We start from the raw sequence: 18,202 nt of genomic DNA, 5'->3' as shown, positions 1-18,202 counted from the left end.
TCGGTATGCTTCGTTCAGTTACGTATTGTGATCTAAGGCAAAACACTTACCGAAAATGAAACCCTCAACCCTTACATAAACTTGAATCCTTCTGATTACATGAATGGAATAAGTAACATTCAGATTAAAGTGAATATGTATCCCATTTGTCCTCATTGATCTGGATCACCTCATCCAGGATGATTTTACAAGATCCATTCATTGTCCTAAAATTACTTTCCTTTTTTCCCTTTTGGCAGTTATTGATCAACAATCCAGTCTGGAAATGCAATTCATGCTTTTTATGCACTCATCTCATAAGGACCACTTGAATATTTCCAAATTCACAATATTATAAGAGAGTTCACTTCGAACATAATTGAAAAGGGTGTCTATATTAGGATGAATCAACATGAGGATATATGCCTATGTTGTATCTTGAGGTTTTACCATTACCACCTTCCTGAAGAAACAGCATACTAGTTTCCAAAGTTTGCACAGAAATTTTGCATTGCCACCAGGAGAACCTCAATATTTCCTTTGCTCCATACATAATCAGTAAAAGTGAATTCTCTTATGTGTTACTAACCAAGTTATTCACAGAAAGGTATGAAAAATATCTCAGAATAATTTGATTTGGTATTTCTGTAGTGTCAAGGATGATAAATATTTATTGGGAGTTTCTAAATCATTTGAGGGTCTTCAACTATAGAATAAATATTATGATTATATATATCTATATTCTATATTATATCATTTTACCTATATATATAGCCCATTTGGATTTTTTTTTTAAATATAGTGTTTTTTTTCAAATATGTTTTATATAAGCCCACTAGTGAATGTGCACAAGGAAATAATGTTTACCATTTCTGTAAACGGTCATTTAAAAAATCATTAATGACAAATTAGAAAATGCTCTCTCAATGAACTCACAGAATTGGCAGACAAGTTGTAAATAATAGAATTCATTACAAAAGTCCAGGACAGGGACTGGAGACATAGCTCATCTGTTTGAGAATTTGAATCCCAGAGAACCTAAGGGTCAATTAACAATTCTCTGTCACATCAGGTCCGAGTGAAATCCACTGCCCTCTGCTGGCCGCTGCAGAATTGCATGCAAACGAATATGGGGAGGTGGGAGGGAGAGGACAAGAACATGGAGTAGCACCCACATGGAGGTGGGCGTTCTGGGGAGAGAATAGGGGTTTTCTGGGATGAAACTGGAAAGGGGCATAATATTTGAAATATAGATACAAATATCCACTACAAATTGCCTAAAAGAAATAATTCAAAACTGTAAGACCTCCACCCAAAAGAAGCTATGATATATATCAAAATGAACTCAGCAAAGCATCATTATCAATAAAAACAAACAAACCAACAAGAAAAATAGTAAAAATGTTCATTCCTCCAAAATTGGTGGAATTCATTAAATGTGCAGCCATACCTGATACTATATTTCAAGGAATCCACAGGCATCAAACTCTGTGTGTCCTGAACATTTTATATTCCCATACTGAATGTTTTTATTTCCTCTAATGTATTAGAGAAATACTTCTGTGTTTCTCCTTTCTTTTTCATTATAAAGGAAGCTAAATTTGTGAGCACAGGGATGAAGCAAGGATATTTTTCATCATGAAGGTGGGTTCCACAGAGCGTGAGACACTGTCTACATCAAGAGCACAGTTTCCTGTGCAGCTCTGGCTGTGAACTGATGATGAAGCCTAAGCTGCATGAGACTTGCAGAAAACCACTGTTGCCTTACACTTGTGCTGTTACAGGAGGAAGAACCACACACGACTCAGGACGGTCTTGTGAGTGAAGGGTTAAAGGTCACATTTTTATTTATAGACAAACATTATTCAAGAACATTTTAAATTGGGGAGTCAATGAGTTCAGTGTATATAACCTTAGGAATATGGCATATTAATTTAAAAAAACTAAAGTTAACAAATGAAAAACAATACTTCAAACTTAAACAAATAAAACCAAATGCATAAAACAACCAAACGTCAAAGTAAAAACCAAATATAACAAATAAATTAGTCAGCATTCAATTCCTGCTGATTTTCAACATATAACTCCAGCCTGTTGCTGGCCTTAAACACAGCAAACGGGGCAGGGAAGATGGTAAAAATCTCTTCCAAGATAAATGTAGGCGCCTCTGAGGTGGTTATTGTTGATGGATAAATCGTCAAGTTAAGTTAAACGTGAGGCGTGTTCCATGCCATCTCAAGGTCTTTCAATTCAGCCCAAGATTGGTGCGGTTACAAGGACTGAGATGCGGGAGGTGTTGTCAATCTTTGCACCCTCAGTGCTCCTGGTGGACAGTTCTGTCTCTGAGAGCTGTAGTCCTGGTCTGGGCCATGGGCAAGCTTCTGCTGCAGTGTTCAGACCTAGGGGTGGAAAAGGACTGGTGAGGACCTGCCATGTCACTTATCCCATACACAACAGCACAATTCAGCAGGATAATCCAGGATGATCTTTCATCTGATGTCATTTTCTCATGCCCAAGAGAGAAGGGGAGATCCACGGGCCTGCATTTTCCCAGTTTTTAAAACTGCTGAAAAATTGATGTAACAGCAGATAATTCTATCATCCATATATATTATATTTTTAATATCATGTAGCAATGTCTCAATGTCAGATGACGAGAGATGTGAACAACCTAGAAAACAATAGGAAGGCCTTGGAGGCCTGGGAATCACTGAAATGAAGACTATTATTATTCCTCCGGTGCAGGAATATGCCTGGGGTCCACCTGACAACCTCAATATCTGCAAAGACCCAGAGAAACAATATCTCAAGAAGTACATGCACACTGAAGTGATATTATATTTGGCAAGAATATGCTGCATGGAAATCTTACCAAGGGTAGGCATTGAACTCTAAATGAGATACTGATGCAGAAAATAAACTATACCACTCCTTTCTTTATGGGTATTGTAAAACTCTTTGTGGGGAGACTTAAGGGCACTGGGCTCAGATAATACAAGAGAGCTCAGACTGGAGGGATCAGCACACAATAGCCAGAATCTCTATGGATCACATACACTTCATGGATGGAATTTCTTTTAAAATGGACAAGAATAATATTCTGAGCTGCTCCTAGCTGACAGATGCTGAGAACTATGTAGAAAGTCACACACACAATAAGACAGTTTATAAGCACAGGGAATCTACTTGGGTCCTCTCATCCTGTGCTTTCAAATCCTCTCAGTGACACCGAAATGATGCTGCATCTTCTCAGCCAAGGCCTTTTGCTCAGTGACCAGTTTTTTCTGATTCAGGGGGTCCTGCAGACTTTCCTCCATTCTGTCCTCATCCTGGTCATTAGAAGATTATATTGTCCATGGAGATATGTATGTATACAGACACAGACAGACAGACACCCAGACATACACACTTTTGAACTCAGCCAAAAATGTTTGTTCACACACACAAGCAGAGTATTTTGCAGAATGTGGTTAGTTTCCCAGTTAATGGTAATAGAAGAGATCACCCAGTCTACTATTGTGGCATAAGGAAAACAAAAACAACCCGGAATGGGGTAAGTACAAAGTGAGCATAGCCTAAAGACACCTCAGCCAATAAAGAGTATTCCCCTGAAAATCAAGAATTAGAAATGTGACATCGAGGCCTGTTAGCCAAGCCTGCTTAGCAAGTTCACAAGGCTGTGCACAGGAGGCAGATTTCAGGCAACAGAGTACTGGGTGGGGGCAGGTGAGCCTCTTTAGGCCTCTGGCTCACTGTAATTGGAAAAGTTGTATTTCCTCTTCCTCTCTCTCTCTCTCTCTCTCTCTCTCTCTCTCTCTCTCTCAGAATATATATATACACATATATATATATACTTTTACATGTTTCTATATATGTACATATAGACTTATACAATATATAAAAGTATATACATATGTGTCTGTGTTCAGAAACTTGATGAGTTCACACACACACATGCACAAACACACATATAAACACACTTCTACATGTAAGCGCCCATACCACAATTAAAACAAGCAATTTCCAAAGTACAATATGCACCATAGCCATAAACATAATCACACACATCTGTGCCCAGAGACACAAACACACACACACACACACACACACACACACACACACACAGAGAGAGAGAGAGGAGGAGAGAGAGAGAGAAAATCAGAGAGAGAGATGGAGAGGAGAGGAGAGAGGAAAGGGAGAGAGAGAGAGAGAGAGAGAGAGAGAGAGAGAGAGAGAGAGAGAGAGACAGAAATCATAAGTGAGAAGCAGAAAAGAATGGGGAGGCCATCATGCTGGAGGAACAGTTGTTGAATACAGATTAGGCAAAGGAAATGTTTCAAGTGAGAGCTTAGACACTGCTATCCATCCCTTATAAAGTAAACCTGTACAGGGAATGCACTTCTTGGGCACACTAGGTTGAGAGAGTTGGAGAAAAATTTCCCTCTAATCCTCACATATCTCACACAAACCCTCACCCTGAGAGAAGCCTTTCTTACATCCCTGTTCATCCAGTCAGCTCCAGGACATAAGCCACAGGAAAGAACACTAAAACACTGACATAAAACAGGACTGACAAACTGCTTCTCAAGCTCTGTCACTGTAAACCACGATTTGGACAGAAAGAAGGGACCATTTTCAATGTACGGGGAAAAGGAGAGAAAGTCCACAAGCCCCATCATAATTGACAATGAGAGTCATTCTTTTAGCAATTGAACTGAACTCTAATCAGTTCTGTGCACTACAAAGATGGCTACCACATGGCATCCCTCTAGCATAATGGCATGCAAGTGTGCAATGTGTGATCAACAGATCCCCTTAAGGAAATGCATTTTCTAGTTGAGCAGGAGGATTTGGTTGTCAATCCTCCAGTTTCTTGCATGAAGCTAACATCACAGAAAGTTTTGTAAATGGTCAAAGAAATGAACAACTGGATGAGACCTAGGAGAGTTCTGGATAAGATGGAGAAAGGTTAAATTGGTTTGACTTGGTTTATGCTTAGATATCAGGAAAACCTGCCCTTGATGCTTCATTCATCCTACCTGAGGCTGCTTGGTACACGGATTTTCATACTGGCTTCCCCACAGATCCTTGTTGTTTCCTTAATGGACTCTTCCAGTGCAATCTGATCCCATAGAAGCTCCCTGTTGTCATTCCGTGCTCTCTGGGCATTGTTCTTCAGCTCAAAAAACTCAGTGAGGAGGGGATAGAAGCTGTGGCTGAGACACAAAGAAAAAATGGTGAATCCCAGCCAGTCTCCAACTTCCTCCCACTTCTCCAAGTCCATTCCTCCTTCTAGGGTCCTGATGGAAAGAGAGCCCCAGATTATAGTCCATGTCCACAGTAGCCATGGAGCATAACCTAGAGACAGGTCAAATGGAGAAAAGAGCAACATTCCAGAGGACTCAGGGCACTTCTCAAAAACCTGACACCATTGATTCAAGTTTTTCCCAGAAGTGGACTTAATCCCTACGTGTGCTTATTTGTCCATTTTATTAGAATGTCGCTTGGAGGCCAATCTTTCTGTGTCCCGTGTATCCTAGAGCCTTCCTTAGAGACAGGCTTCCTGGTCTGCTTCAAACACTATAAAGCCTGATCCTCACTTTACTTCACAGATAAGAATGGGCTGACACATGCTGTGCCTAGTGCTGGGGTCACAACCTTGTAAGTTACTCACCAGTACCAGTCATTTTCCAGGGTAAGGTGTTTACATTTGACCAAAGCTCTATTGACCTGCTCGCTCATTTTCTTCATGTCACTCATCACTTCCTCGTGCTGCATCATGAGCATCTCGGACTCAAAGTTGTTCCTGTGGTAGGGCATGGTCCAAAGATCAAATAACATTATGAATGAAGGATTCAAGAATTACACAAATTCAGACTGAATCCTGAACTACCCCAGCCTAGGACATGCCACACCCTTGCTCCTTGGTACTGGGTCCATTTGGTATTTATTAAGTTTATTATTATGGAGACAGGGACAGCAGTGCCAGCAAACCAAAGGAGGGAGCTGATTTGCTTGAGCTCCCTGACGGGGTTTGAAGGAATTGACTAGCTTGCCAAGAACATTCGAGGACCCTGTGCCACGATCCAGGCTCCAACTGAAACCCATGAAGACTATTCTCCTGTTCTTAGGTAACAATTCTCAATCATAGAATCTATTGCTACATGAAAACCCAAAGGAACATGAACAGTATTTACAGGAAAAAGAATTTATAACACACACCAGGAGATTAACTTGTGCGTCCAAGGTGAGCAGATGTGAAATGTTGTACTGCTCAAAGTGAGGCTCTCAGCCTCATCATTATCATGCCATGGAAATTGACACAGGATAATTCTCAGGCCAAATCAGAACACAGAATACCCAGATCTTAAGTGATACACACAAACGCACTCACACATGCATACACACACACAAACTCACACAAACTCACACAAAACTAACTCTCTCTTTCTCTCTTTCTCTTTCTCTCTCTCTCTCTCTCCCTCTCCCTCTCTCTCTTTCTCTCTCTCTCTCAAATACAATTAGAATGCCAAATAAATACAAGGATGTGGCATTATCTCAAAATACAATGAATAAAATCAGAGAAAACCAATGATCCCCTGTTGTCAGTCCAGTCACACACTGTGAGGCAGCAAGAGGGATTAGGCCCCTCCAGCTCTTCACAGGACCTATTGAACCCAAAGCACCTCCACGTCAATTACAACAATGATTGGTCATAATCAGAGCACCTAGAAATTCCCACAAGCCAACACCTGTCCAGGCTACTTAAACCACACAATGAGAGCTCACACACTACTACCCTCATTCCCAGACTGTGATTCAGGCCACAGGCTATGATTTACGTTTGTAGGAATCAAAATAGCCTGTGCCACCATCTCATTCCCATCTGAACTTCACATTCTGATGCAATCAGGAAAGTGATTTTGACCATGAGCCCACCCTGGAGTTGTAGCCTACTGTGATGTGAGGAAATGTGGATTTAACAGAACTTGCATTGTGACTACCTGTCATTTAAATTCTTTCCCGGGTAATCCGCCAGGATCCTCCTGAGTTCATCTCTCTCCTTCTGCATCTTGTGGAGATCAGTTTTGAGGTTCTCCAAACGCTTCATTCTCTCCTCCTCAACAGGTGTTGTGGAGGGTTGGGATGATGCCTTCTGATCAGACTCTGTAGGTGGATAAACACCAGTGAACAGGCATATATGTGGACACAGTGTCAAGGAAAACTATGCTTAGTCTAAAACAGAAGTCTGAGGATGAACAGTTCTACAGATACAGTGAATCCCTGACAGAGCAAGAAAGCTATCTTTAAGCTGACCTCAGCCAGGTCCCTGTTCCCCACCATCATAGCCATATGATGACATATGGCCATCATAGATATAGACCACACCTCCTAAAGCCATTCCTCTGCCACTGAAATTCTAAAGCTGGCCTAAACAAGAAGAATTGGAGGACCTTCTCAGCTAATGTCTGATGTGAGGCAGGCAAGTCCTTGAGTCCAAACTGCTTAACATCCTGAATCCCTAGTCTATGTGTTCAAGGACAAAGTAACTGAGACCATGATATATGACCAGGAGAGTATCCCTCTTGGCATCAATTACCCTCGTAATCTACAGGACACTGCTGAGAATGAAGTGCTTCAACAGCCTATCCTGAGAGAGACACTTTGTTATTCTTACAGAGGCTCATCCTGGTATTCTTTGGCACTGCCCATGACATTAAAGAGGTCCAAGGAAAGCCCCTTGACATATAACAGTTCTTGGTTCTCTGTCAAACTAATGATCAGAAATTGTTGAGTCTGGGTCAGCCATTTAGGAAGACTGAGGCTCTAAATCATACGTCCTACTCCTGGAAGGACCTCCTCCAGGAAGCTCCCCTTGCCCTGCCCAGTACTCACTTGACCTCCTCTCGGACCTTTCCATTCGTCTTGTTCTCCAACGTGATAGAAGGCTGGCCTCCCTCTGTCTTGGTCTTGTCTCTGCATGGATATGATTGTCCCTCCGAAAGAGACTGAGGATCCTGGAGAACATGCCTCCTCGGGAACCCATTAGGAAATGAACGGAAATCGCTCAGGCAGTTGGTGTCACCACAACACTGCTGACATCACAGAAGATTCTAGTGTTTCCTGGATACAAGAGAATTTCCAGGGAAGACACTACCGGTGATGTCACTGGGAAATGCCATAGCTTACTTGCTAACTACCTCCACCCAGACTGACCAGTTTCTGCAGTGGCTTTTCCAGAGACTCACTTTTGAGCCAGGGAACACCCATTCGCACACTCTCCTTCCACAACTTCAGAGTTCTCACTACTTCATTACAACTCAGTTGCTGAGGATAGGGAGAGTTGGTTAAAGCCTTGATATGGATAGAACATCTTTGTTAACAGCCAAAATCTAAATATGCTCGGTGAGGGAGATTCTTCTCCCTGAAATGTATAAACCCAGGGTCCATGCATGTGACATATAGTCCAATTCCCACAGTTTTTACTGTTCCCCTGAGGCCAATATTTTTTTTTCCTATACCTTTAAATGTATGCAAGTTGGAGCATATTGTTTCATGGACTGTGCCTTGAGAGGGGGCATGGTTTCAATATATTCACCCATGTTCTTTCCTGAAATCTCTGTCTTACAATCCCATTTTGTGCAATGGAAACTCCTGTTTCCGGACAACATAGGTGCTCAGGTATAGGGCAAACATCAAGTTGTAAACTTTCTGTCCATTCTTAAAAGTTAAAATCCCCAAAAGTGAGGGAACTGAGACCTAAGGAAGAGCCATGGGGGGCAGAATGCAGAGGTGCTGCTGGCCAAGGAAGAGCAGGAGGAAGCAGAGAAGCTGTAGCACATCATGGTGCACAGGGAGCTAGAACTGGAGTTCGACGTGGCCTACCTGCTGGCTTCTGACAGCCACCCCTCGATGGTGCTGTGCCAGGCCAGGGCCTTGCTGGAGGCCGAGCTGTGTGCCCTGGAGTGGGAAAACCCAGAGCATCTCATCAACCAGCTGTGGAAGCTGCTGACCACCGGCATGGAGGAGGCGGTGGTCGTGTGCTTGCAGGAGCCTGACACAGGGCTCTCACTTGCTGGTAGTAGTTGGAGAGCTTTAAGAGCATCCATCCCAAGAAGAGGACCAACCTCATGTGGGACGAGGTGAATGGCCAGTAGTGATGCCCTTGTGGCTACAAGCCCTCCCTGGGTGACACTAAGGAGTGGCTGATTGAGGTGCCTGGGAACACAAACTCCATGGAAGACCAGTTCTCCACAAAGGATTCAGGCCAAGAAGAATGCATGGCCAAGAACTAGCTGAACCATCTGTGGAACTGGCCTGCATGCACAAGATGCAGATGCCCAGCTTAGCTGGCCTGCACCTTCCTGACACCAGAGTAAGGGGGAGCTGGGCTCCACCATGCAAGTGTCCAAGGTCTCCAATGCTTCCTTGGGATACTTCCAGGAGGGTTCTGTTCTACCAGGTCTCCTGGGTATGCACATATTCCACATTCTGGGGAAAAATAAAAGGTTTTCTAGTTGCAAACAATTTGGAGCAAATATGTATTTGTTCACCTATGAGCATGTGAGTATATGTGCATGCCTGTGGGCTTGTGTATATGTACACCACAGAACCCCGTGCTTTGCCTCACAAATTAATATCAGCATTGTTACTAACAGTGGGTCTCGTTTATTATTAGTGCCTCATGACCATAGCAAATTATCAGGAGTCTCATCTCCTCAGGAGACTTCATGCTAGCCTAAGGCAGCAGTCCGCAAACTTGTGTTGTGAGGACCTCTTTTTTCTTTCCTTTTTTCTTTCTTTCTTTCTTTGTTTTGTTTTTGTTTTTGAAGACAAGGTCATAGACCAGGCTGGCCTGAAAGTCAGAGATCCACTTGCCTCTGCCTCCCGAGTGCTGGGATTAAAGAGATGAGTCAAAACTACCAGGCATCTAAAGACCTCTTAATATTCTCAAAATCACTAAGGACCTGTACAACTTGAATCTAAATGGATATATCTGATCTCTATCTACTAATCATATAGTAAACATAAGAAGCTTATAAATGTAGTTGTAGGGTATTGGGGAGAAGGCTTAGTTAGTGAATCGCTTGCCATGCAAATGTGAGGACCAGAGTTTGAATCCCCATCATCCTTGTGAAGCATCATCAAGTTGACAACAAAAACTTTACTCAATAAGTGCTGAACCCACCATAGGGCACTCTCTCAAACAAATGCTCTCTTTATATTCAGAATATTATTAATTACATGCGTATGTATGAGTGTGCACGAATTTATGGGCACACACACACACACACACACACGGACATGTTCACATGATTTGAAAATGCACATGTAGAAAGGAGAGAACAAACTCCCATGAATTAACTTCTGGCTTCCACATGTGTACAGTGATGCCTCTAACTCTAAACATATAAAATAAATAAATATATTTTTAATTTAAAAGTATAGTGTTTCTTTTAATTATACAAGAACCATTCCGCTATCAAGCATTCTTGCATGGCTGGAATTACATTTCACCACACTTCTCTCTGAGGACAAAATTAACTAATATATCCCACATCTGTGAAATGTTTGATTCTAAATCAATTTAAAGTTGTGGTCTGAGTCATAGCCATTCGGTAGATATCGGACCTCATCCTACCTACCTTATCCAGCACACTGTAGCTGAGTGAGATACACAATGAGAAAAACATCCTATGCATCTGCACAGACTGTAAGTGAGAAGAATGATTAAGGCTAATGGAGAGCTTGGCAGATTGCAGGACAACAGGAACAGGATGTAAATCTCTCCTGAGAGACACACCCAGAATACAGCAAATACATAGGCGAATGCCAGCAGCAAACCACTGAACTGAGAACAGGACCCCTGTTGAAGGAATCAGAGAATGGACTGGAAGAGCTTGAAGGGGCTCAAGACCCCATACAAACAACAATGCCAACCAACCAGAGCTTCCAGGGACTAAGCCACTACCCAAAGACTATATATGGACTGACCCTGGACTCTAACCTCATAGGTAGCAATGAATATCCTAGTAAGAGCACCAGTGGAAGGGGAAGCCCTTGGTCCTGCCAAGACTGAACCCCCAGTGAACGGGATTGTTGGGGGGAGGGCGGCAATGGGGGGAGGGTGAGGAGGGGAACACACATATAGAAGGGGAGGGGGAGGGGTTAGGCGGATGTTGGCCCGGAAACCGGGAAAGGGAATAACATTCAAAATGTAAATAAAAAATACTCAAGTTAATAAAAAAAATGGGGGGTACCTCCTGCTGAGCAAATTATACACAAGTTAATTATCAAGTGTTTATAATATCCCAGAACCTGTGCTTGAAGCCATCTTCACTCCATCTCATTCCGGCTTCAGAATCATGGAAAGCAGGCGCAGTGACTTTCCCATAAAACTAGGAAAACTGGATGTAGATGTCTCCATCTTCCCTGAAAGCCACGACTCTGAAGAGAGGATGCTAACCTGGACGCTTAGACCTTCAGGCACCATCTCAAAGAGACTCCTAAAAAGGGTGATATTTAAGCTGACTTGAAGGACAGTGCTGTTTGGCTGTTTAACGCATTTCTAGGTTTGTAAAATGAAGACAATGACTGTTCACCCACAATTCTTTTGTAAGAAGAACATGAAAACGTTAAAAGCCATAGGACTGTGGCAGGGAAGTGAAGGGTCTAAGTGGTCACGGTCACCACTATTACTGCTGGCATCGTGAAGCAGGAATGAGAGAGACGGTGTCCATACAGCAGTAACAGGTGAGAGGTGAGTCTAATGGAAGTCAAGTTCCTCATGCTCTGGATTGAAATAACCAAGATACTGACTGCTGTAGAGATTGGAGGCAGAGGCTAAGGACATTCATTCTAGGAATGTGCATCTTTTCTGAGAGATGTTCCTGATGGCCTTCAGTGCTCTTAACCACAGTTACTCCTACTGATAATGATTTCTGAAGTTTGTGTCCCATGAGGGTCAATTTGTTTCATTGTGGATTTAGAATCTAGTAGGTATGGGAGGTCTAATGCCATAAGAAAAAGTATCTAGTCTCAGAATGATGGACTGGGGTTGTTCTGTTCTAGATAGCAATGTGACCTGAAAGGCAGCAGAGAGAGTCATGATTTGAGGCACCTCACAGAGCTCTGTGGAAACTACACGGACACAAGTGACATGAGGGCTTAGATGGAGGCTGGACTTAGGAAAGTAGGGGTCTAGCTTTAGGGTACCTCCTACTCCCACCTTATATAGAATCTACCTTAAGCAAAAGACTAATTCACATGAGATGGCCAGGTCTTTCATCTGATCACCTGCTACATTTTAATGATCAAATTTCCTATCTTTTTACTTCTACTCAAAACCCCACTTCACTGGTGTGTCCATGTGTCTGCTAGTTACTTTTAAGCAAACTAATAATAGTGGTGAAAGACCCCCGGAGCGGGGAGACCCTCACTCAAGTCTCAGGATGATGCGACCCCCCAAGAACTCACATGAGACCGTCCTTGCTGTAATAAACATGAGGTTTATTGATAGGAACCAGTGCACTGGGGTTGAGACTCATATCCCACGAAGGGGCAGTGGAGTTAGACCCCCAGTAACTAAGACAAGGGGAATTTAAAGGAAGAAACCTCAACCCCAGCGGGTAGGGAGGGCATCATTGGAAAATGTCGAGAATACCAGTGAAAAGTCACAAGGAGGAGCTTCCTGTTTCTCAAGATTGTTTACTTTATGGTCCATCAGTTCCTGGGAGAAGCTTCCTGCTTCTCAAGATTATTCTCTAAGATTTTAATCTAACTTTATGGTCAGGTAGTACAGGTAGAGAGCAGGGTCTGGAATTTGAGGTATTTAGGGCTTTTTTAAACTTCTGACTTCTTAGCTGCATTTTTTATTCTTTCATTCCCTACTTCTTCTAGTGGCTGGTTATAATCATAGAACTAAATTTTAGTATCTTTATAATATTGACTTTTTTGTCCTCCTAAAGCATGATACTGTTGGCATAACATCAAAATCTGAACAGTACTCACTCTTTCTCTAATGAAGGTAACTAGTTTCTTTAACACACATGGACCTATAATCAGAAGCAGAAGCAAAACTAAGAAGGGTCCCATAAGGGAAGATATCAGAGTAGTCATCCAAGGAGATCTACTAAACCAGCTCTCGAACCATCCCTGATGCACTTCTCTGTCTCTCTGTCTTTTGTCTAACCTTTCTCTAAGTTTATTCATGGAGTCTTTAATTACTCCTGAATGGTCTACATAGAAGCAACATTCTTCTTTCAGTGTAGCACACAGACTCCTTCTTTAAGGAATATCAGGTCTAATCTTCTCCTATTCTGAAGGCCTACCTCTGAGAGGGAGGTTAGGTATTCTTGGAGGTCAGCTAAAAAGTCGTTTTTACTCTTTTTATATCTGAGTCAATGGCAGTTCTGAATTCTCCATAATCCTTGTGTTGCAGGGCAACATCAGATGTCCTTGTAGCTGCCCTTGCGCCTGAGATAGCCCTAAGTAATTCTCAACTCTCTTTTCTGTCTTACTAAGTCTTTAGCATCAGGATTCTAATCTGGACACTATCTGAACCTATACACAAAGGTCATGACTGTCTTTTAGGACTTCTAAACTTATACAGGTTGTGATCCCTGAGGCACAGTCCCAAGAAGTGTTAGGAGTACTAACATATGCAATGTTACATCATTTGCAATAGAAATCAAGCCTATCCCCACACCTATCCCGATGGAACCCAGGGCAAACATGAAATTCTTGTTTCTAAAGCACACTCCTCAAGTGAGCATTATAGCAACCTCCCAGTCACGTCTCTGATGTATCCACTTATCTGATGTGCAAGTCTAGGGAGCTTTTTGAAGATCTGAGTGTCCCTCTAGGTCCCAGCTCTCAGCCCCAACAGCTAGTACGCAGCTGGTGAGGGCTGAGACTTGATGGCTGTCAGGGTGGTCAGCAGCACCAGGTACAGTCCTTTCCAGCGAGGCTCGACTGTCTGGGCTCCGTGTCATTGTATGTAGCTGCAGTCTCCGACCTGGAACTGATGAGATGTCTCAGATGTCCCCGGGGCATAGGCTGCTGCCAGCTGTGAGGAGATTTCTTTCTGTATCACCTGTAGGTCTTTTAGCCTGGCATACAAATCATTATTACTATGACATGTTGGTTCAGTAACATCATCTAATACAGTCAGAGGAGCTGAGGCCCCATATAAGATCTCAAAGGGGGTAAGGCTGAATCTGGAAGGGGTATTTCTTGCTCTGAAGAGAGCAAGAGGGAAGGAGTGCCACCCAGTCTGCGCCAGTCTCCATGGTCAATTTGGTCAGGGTCTCTTTTAGAGTTTTATTTATTTACTCTACCTGTCCTGAACTTTGAGGTCTGTAAATACAACGTAATTTCCAATCGACCTCTAAATACTTGGCCACACCCTGGCTTACCTTGGCAACGAAAGTAGGGCCATTGTCTGACCAGATTACCTTGGGCACTCCAGACCTGGGGAAGATTTCTTCCAGTATCTTCTTGATGACTACCGAGGCTGTCTCTTGCTTGGTGAGGAAAGCTTCTATCTATTCCTGGAAAGGTATCTACAAGCACTAGGAGATACTTGTGATCATATTTTTCTGGTTTTATCTCAGTGAAGTTCACTTCGACTTTTCACTAAACTCTCTAGGTCTCTTTGCCCTGTTTGCTTGCTAAGCATTCACTTACTGACATACCTTATATTTTTTTACTGCCTCTCTGGCTAGAATCTTAAAGTCTATTACATACACCTTAACTACTTGGACAAGCTTCTTATCCAAGTGAGTCCATTTCTGTATTTGGCAAAGTGAGTCTTTTGTTTGTTCTCTGAGGAATATAGTTTTCCCTCAAGCGTGCCATTGTCTTTTTTTCGTTTAAGCAATTTGGGCCTTTTCTTCTGTTGTACATTCTAAGTGAGGCCATCCCTTAGTCCAATCCCAGTTCCCAGTGGCTGTCTCTTGCAGGCCTGTAACCAGGATAGGCTCCTGCATAGCCATTTCCCGAGCCACTTTATCTGCTTTGTTACTGCCCCATGCCACTGAATCTCTTCCTTCCTGATGTCCTGGGCAATGAATAATACTCACAGTTGCTGGCTTCATCAGGGCATCCAAGAGATGGCAAAGACATCTGCGGCACTGATGTGCTGGGGGGTTGGGGTTCAGCCATTCCAGATGACATTGTGTTGTCCACCACGGCAGCACCCACTTATCTCTGACCTTCATGAAGAGAACTGTTCCCATCTGTAGACAAGGTAGCCTCGGCTTTCAGCAGGGGTCAATCAGCCAGTCACAGAGGTCTTTCCTCCACCCATGGGCTTCTGCCAGTACTTGACACTCGTGCTATGGTGGCTCCAGGTCAGGATTGGGCAGCAAGGTGACCAGATTGCCCCCAACCGGTGGAGAATCTAGTCCATGGCAGCTGACCAGTGGTCCCATCTTTTGGGATGTTCTATTCAAAGGCAAAACATCAGCCACTCTATCACAGTTTAAGTCCTGGATTGGGTGATAATTGTTAGTGCCCGGCTGGCAGGAGCAATGTGTTCCAGGCAGAATGGCACTAAGCCATACATCTCCCAACATCAGGTACTGGTGCACTGAGACAGGTCTTAAGCTCCACATACACAGTCTGTAGATATGCATACACATGGCCTCACCCAGCCATTTCAGCCCACGCAAGCCATTTTGGAGAGCAAATTTCTCATGAACAAGGGATAGGGGCAGTCAGGGATGACCATGAACTAGTGAGTTACCCGGCCCACGCCAAGGTCCACTGTTCTTCGGGCAGTCCATAAGTATTGTTTGTTGCCAGTAGCCCCCTGTACCCAAGGTCTTTGGATACTGGCCCACTGGGGCATAGGAGCACAGAGCGTTGGGTCCCTGTATCCACAAAACAACTGGGCGGGCTTCCTTTCTATCTCTGCGCATAGCCAGCACTCTAGGACCGAGAGGCTCTCCAGTGGCCCCTCTTGTTCTTTCTGGGGCAGTCCCTGACCCAGTGTCCTTTTTCTTTGCATTAGGCACACTGATCTTTAGCCAGGAATTCTCTTCTGTTGCCAGGTACTGTCTTCCTAGGTTCCCTAACTACGGTGGCCAGTATATGTTCCTCTCTTGTCTTTTATCTCTCTTTAGCTCTCTAGCTTCCTCTTCTTTTTGTCTCTTTTCTTCCCTAGCTTTCTGCTCTTTTTGTCCTCTTTCTTTCTTTCTTTTTTTCAGTCTCTCTGTCTGCATCTTCTTCTACAGCTATTGGGTGCTGTCCACTTTTGTGCACAGACCCTGAACCACACATCAACCTTATTTTCTCTGCAACTTACAATAACTCTCTCAGTGACTTAGCTTAACCCTTCAAGTTTCTGCAACTTTTTCTTCATATCTTTTCTTTACTTTAGTCAAATTGGTGGGGCGTTTGTTTCAGCCCCTCAGAGACCCACCATTGGAGTCTGACGGTAGACCTGGCACTCCCTACCTTCAGACATATTGAAGTCAACAGGCAGAAGTGAGGGCCTTCCATCTGTGTCTGGAACATTTTTTCTGGCCTCTAGTAGGATTCTGTATCTCCTGTAACAGCTACTAACAAGCCTCTCAAGTGGAATGGCGAGAAAACAAGAGTCCAGAAAACAGAGGTCCGCCGAACAGGACAAATAGCATTCAGTCACACAGAAAGACAATCAAAAGATTAACAGACAAAAAATAGAAGTGCATACAAAAACAAAAAACAAGCGGCCGCCGCGAGATCACCACAAAACCGAACTAATTTAGAAGGGAGCTTACAACGACAGATGAAGGAGAGCAGATTCCACATCACTCTTCCTTCTCAACCACAGACAGATGAATGACAGCAGATCAAAAATAATGGTTAATTCAAAGGTGCCCTCTGGAGGCAGCCAACATCAAACGCCGGCCACTCCAAGGAGCAAAAAGTCTGCCACAGTACAAATCATGTGCTCTACCAGTCTAGTGGTCTAAAGTCAAACTCAGGAGTCCCATCATCAAAGTCACAAGTAACACAAAACAAAGACCTAAAACACACAAAGACCACTCTAGAAATACAGACAGCTGGGAGGAAGGGTCTCTTCTCCAGTCCAGGAGAATCACCAAATCCTCACCGGCACCCAGACGGGAATCTCCCAGGCATCCCTGGGGTTCCCCCAGACCTCCTGGGACGTCTCCCAGGGCAGCACAATCGGTGAGCCCCTGGCGCGTCTACCATTCACACTCGCGTCTCTCCTGAAACATGAGCCTCCCTTCTCAGCCCGAGATGGGAGCGACTGCAAAACCAGAACTCCAGAACTCTCGAGCAAATACAGACCCAGAGTAGCAAATACAGACCCAGAGTTTAGCTGGCACAAAACACAAGGACACAGACAAAGACACAGATGCTATCTCACCTCCAAGTGGGTCTTCGGAGATGAGGGTGGTCGCTGATCCCGGACAAGCCCCCAAATGAAAGACCCCCCGAGCGGGGAGACCCTCACTCAAGTCTCGGGATGATGCAACCCCCCAAGAACTCACGTGAGACCGTCCTTGCTGTAATAAACATGAGGTTTATTGATAGGAACCAGTGCACTGGGGTCGAGACTCATATCCCATGCAGGGGCAGTGGAGTTCGACCCTGAGAGGCTGAGAGAAAGGGTATTTAAAGGGAGAAACCACAACCCAAGGGGGCAGGGATGGCGTCATTGGAAAATGTCGAGAATACCAGTGAAATATCACAAGGAGGAGCTTCCTATTTCTCAAGATTGTTCTCTAAGGGCCTTATCTTAAGTCCTTTTTTTAGTTCCTGGGAGAGCAGGCTCAAGAAATGTGACCTTTTACTTACAGGTAGAGGGCAGGGTCTGGAATTTGAGGTATTTAGGGCTTTTTTAAACTTCTGACTTCTTAGCTGCATTTTTTATTCTTTCAAAAGAAAGAGAGGAGAGAGGAGAAGAAGCTGGATGGGAACATGTGAAGAGAGATAGGGGAGGGGAAGAAAAAGGGAAAGGGGTCAGGGAAAGTACAGGGGTTAGAGAGTCAGAGAACATAAGAGAGGCCAAAGAGTCCCTTTTATAGCAAGCCAGGCCTACCTGGCTGTTGATAGGTAACTGCTGGGTGGAGTGTAGAATGAATGCCAACATTAACAATAATTCTGGTACAAATGCAAATGTCTGCATCGAGTTCTCAAAAAATCCTTTGATGGTCCATTTGTTCAGACACAACCTGGTTCCCAACATTTTTTGCCTCAGGACTCA

General features: G+C 43.7%; 1 protein-coding gene and 1 pseudogene across 5 annotated transcripts in view; one reads left to right on the top strand and one right to left on the bottom strand.

Annotated features, from left to right (window-relative positions):
- Pcdh9 (protocadherin 9) overlaps nt 1–18,202 on the bottom strand; it is a 1,039,432-nt gene that overhangs the window by 627,948 nt on the left and 393,282 nt on the right. The gene's annotated exons all lie outside the window — the stretch shown is intronic.
- LOC116913842 overlaps nt 8,143–18,202 on the top strand; it is a 15,395-nt pseudogene continuing 5,335 nt past the window's right edge.

Source organism: Rattus rattus, chromosome 12 (genome assembly GCF_011064425.1).
Source record: "Rattus rattus isolate New Zealand chromosome 12, Rrattus_CSIRO_v1, whole genome shotgun sequence".
NCBI classification, from domain to species: domain Eukaryota; kingdom Metazoa; phylum Chordata; class Mammalia; order Rodentia; family Muridae; genus Rattus; species Rattus rattus.
This window is presented reverse-complemented; position numbering and strand designations above follow the sequence as displayed.